This window comes from Apium graveolens, chromosome 10, assembly GCF_009905375.1.
Source record: "Apium graveolens cultivar Ventura chromosome 10, ASM990537v1, whole genome shotgun sequence".
In the NCBI taxonomy this organism is placed as follows: domain Eukaryota; kingdom Viridiplantae; phylum Streptophyta; class Magnoliopsida; order Apiales; family Apiaceae; genus Apium; species Apium graveolens.
In genome coordinates, this window is record NC_133656.1 from 94,640,280 (window position 1) to 94,644,186 (window position 3,907).

A 3,907-nucleotide genomic window follows, 5' to 3' on the forward strand; every position below is an offset into this window, starting at 1 on the left:
ATAAGGCTGTTGTACCATATTCTGATTGTTGCTCCAGCTGAAGTTAGCATGATTCTGGTTGTCAGGATGATAAGTGTCTGGAACTGGTTGTTGCGGTCTCTGAAAGTTTCTCACAAACTGAGCTGATTCACTAGATATAGCGCATTACTCCGTCGCATGCGAACTTGCACACAACTCACAAACTCTGGTTATCTGATTAACACCATAGTTAGCCAGAAAATTGATCTTCATAGACAACGCCTTTAGTTGAGCAGTGATAGCTGTAGCTGTATCCACTTCAAGAACTCCTGCTACCTTGCCCTGTGGAAATCTCTGGGCTGGATACTGATATTCATTAGCAGCCATCAGTTTAATTAGATCATAGGCTTCCTTATAGCTCTTTACCCATAATGCTCCACCTGATGCTGCATCGATCATGGGACTTGACCGTGCTCCCAAACCGTTATAGAAGCAATTGATGATCATCCAATCAGGCATTCCATGATGAGGACACTTCCTAAGCATCTCCTTGTAGCACTCCCAAGCTTCATATAAAGATTTTCTTGATTGTTGCGTAAATTGAGTAAGAGCATTCCTAATTGCTGCTGTCTTTGCCATAGGGAAGAATTTAGTGAGAAACTTTTGAGCAAGATCTTCCCAAGTAGTAATTGAACCAGCTGGTAGAGAGTGTAACCAGATCTTAGCATTATCCCTCAGAGAGAACGAGAATAGTCTCAGCTTCACAGAATCTTCAGAAACACCGTTGAACTTGAAGGTGTCGCAGATCTCAATGAAATCCCTAATGTGCATATTGGGATCTTCCGTTGGAGAACCCCCAAACTGGATTGAATTCTGCACCCATTCAATTATGCCAGGCTTGATCTCAAAGGTATTAACTGTGATAGTTGGCCTGACAATGCTAGATTGAATGTCATTGATCTTGGGTTGAGAAAAATCCATCAAGGCTTTTGTTCGTGCTGCTGGATCTCTCATTGTAATGAGTACCTGAAACACAAACAAATAAACCGTGAAAGTAAAAGAATCCGAGTCAGTGAAATTTAACGACCACTGATGACAAGCACATAAAATAAAAATTAACAACACCAGCGGCGCCAAAAACTTGTTAGGGCGAAAACACGCACTAGTATTCACGCAAGTATACGCGTTCGCAAGTAGAATAAGATATAAATCAGATTCGTTCCCATAGAGACTGGTTTAGGTTAAGTTCAATTTATGCACATATGCAACAATGTATGGTTATCGCTCAATGCTAAGACAAATAACAAATTGGGTTTTGATTAAACCAAGAGATTATACTAAATAACATTAACTAAGAGAATTGAGGTTGAATTACTATATATGACAAACATGGGATCCTAACTTCATTAAATACTTTATTCAATAGCCTTTTTGTTCTTAACCTTAGCATGCAATGGTGATAACACTAATCAGATAACACGAAACTAGTAAACGCCAACTTTCGTTGTACGAATACCCTACTACCAAGCATCCACAAAAGAGATAGAAGTTGAATAGACACTAATTATGCTTAGTCCTTATATGTCTATAAGAATTGAAAACATAATGGTTTAATGTGCAAGTTATCTATCGTGATTACATAGGGCAAGTAAGATGGTTAAAATTACCTACGAATCATGCATAACAAATACATGAACCTATGCTAGCATGGCAAGTTCTAAACCTATATATTCACTTTTGCTTCAATAGAGATTAACACGATATCTTATATGTTAGCTACGCACATAAGATGAATAAGCACAACCAATACTAGGATATCAGTCATACATCACACACAAAGATAATAAAACAAATTAACTAAAGAAATCCATAAGTAAATCCGTTAGAAACCCACGATAACGATTAGTTCATAATCGAACTCATCGTCACCATGGGTTCCAATGAAAGCATGATAATAAACAATATAAGAGTGCTATGGTTCAAGAATAAATCGAAAACGAGCATCCAAGTATCAACTATATTAAAGAAAACAAAATTATTCTTCTATGTAGCCTTCTCGTGCTCTCTAGGTCTTCATATTGCTCTCCCAGGCCTCCTTGTTAAAAATGTCTTTTTATGGGTATATATAGGCTCCAGGATGACCAGGACTCTCAAAATCTTCAATTTCGACTAAAATCAGGATTCTGGGGCAGAAACCGGGCGCGGCCGCGCTGAAATAGTGTTTCAGCGGTGCGGGCGCATTGCCTTCTGGCACGGATGCGCTGACATTCTGGAATTTTTCTAACAAATCTTCTTTTGGCCATATCTTGAGTTCTGCTCGTCAGAATTAGGCGATTCAACTACCCACGCGAAGCTAACGAGATTTTCTACAAATTGAGAATGGCCTAGTCTTCCAATTCTGATCTCTTTTCAGCATAATTCTTTGAAAAGCTTCTTTCTTCCTTTAACTGATGCCTGCAATGCACAAACACAAAAATACATCAAAAATACAAACAACTTGAGTCCAAAACACCAACTTAAGCCTGAAATGAAGCATTCCAAGTAGATATAAATCCACTTATTAGCAGGCAAGATGAGAGGTGTAGGTATTTCAGGCCTCACAGCTTCTGAAAGTGTAGACAGTGGAATGTTGAGTGCACCTATGATGGCTCTAAAAGACACTGAATTTTGCATATGTAGGTGCTTGTGAGAGTCCACCCGGGTCTGGATATCAGCCCATTGACTTGCTACCATTGATGTGAGTTGGGAGACTTGAGATGTTAGAGACTCATTTGCTGACTGTAAGGTAGAAACTTGATTTTGGAGAGCTTAGATATGTAGGTTGGTTGACATTGAGATGGGTTCTTGTTGAGAGCCGGAAGATGTGGAAGTGCCAAATGTTGCTTGAACAGCCTCCTTGATTCCTTTCATCAGAAGAGCAGATGGCTCATATCTACTTTGATGAAGTTGGTTCAGCTTGAGTCTTGTGTCATTTGAGTTTGTGATGTGCTGTTGAACCACTTCATGCAAAGCTACAAATGATTGCTTTAGATTTTTGACATTTGCATCCACTGTAGTCAGATCAAATCTTGCCACCTGGTCAGCAAAATATCGGAATTTTGATTGAATCTTGACTTGTGAAGGAATAATTTCATCCAACTTATCCCTCACCAATTTTCTATTCTTGTCCTGATGCCCGCTTAAAGTCACTTGAAGTGCTTTACCAAAAAGGTGAAAAGCCTTGATTTGAGCCTTGTAGACTTTATTGACTGCATCATTCACTTCCTGTGGAGTGAGGACCTTGGCATTACTCCCCAAAATTGTAACATATTCTTCCCTGAACCTTGCCAAGATCTCATCCATCTCCAAGATAAAATCCTTAGAGAGCCAGGCATCCACATTGCCATCCCGCTCCACCTCATTCACTATCTCCTGCTTTTGCTTTTCAACATCTTCATTATAACTGAGCAGAGTTTTTTGATAGTCTTGATTTGTCATGTCTGTGGTGAGCAGGTGCTGTGTGATATTTGCAAGGCCTTAAAGTTGATCAACCAGAAGATCATCCACAGTGTTTGGTTGAGATTGAGCATTTTGTAGACACTGTTGGATTAGATAAGAGGGTTGTTGAGTGGGATTGGATGATGAAGGAATATTTGTGGGTTGTGAGGTAGAGGGCAGAGTTTCAGTAGAACTACTTGTGACAGATATCACAGTTTGACTCACAGGGTGACCTGTGGTTGTAACAACTTGTTATTCCTCACTTGTGGTGGGAACCTCCATTGGAATTGGAGGGGAGTTAAATAGGTTACTGTCATGTACTCTAGTCTTAAACCCTTGTGTTTCTTTCAAAACACTATCACTCGAAAGTGATGTACTTGCCTCCCCTAAAGCCGGATCATTGACAATTAAACTCCTACCTTCAATTGTGAGTGCAATCTCAGCTAGGGTTTTGAGGGGAGTTGGCCCCACA

The 3,907-nt window shown here is 39.7% G+C and overlaps 1 non-coding gene across 1 annotated transcript; it reads left to right on the top strand.

Annotated features, from left to right (window-relative positions):
• The first annotated feature begins 475 nt into the window (after positions 1-475).
• Positions 476-582, top strand: LOC141694969 (small nucleolar RNA R71). Its single transcript, XR_012564246.1, has one exon. It is a non-coding gene; the product is annotated as a small nucleolar RNA R71 (small nucleolar RNA).
• Positions 583-3,907: the final 3,325 nt, after the last annotated feature.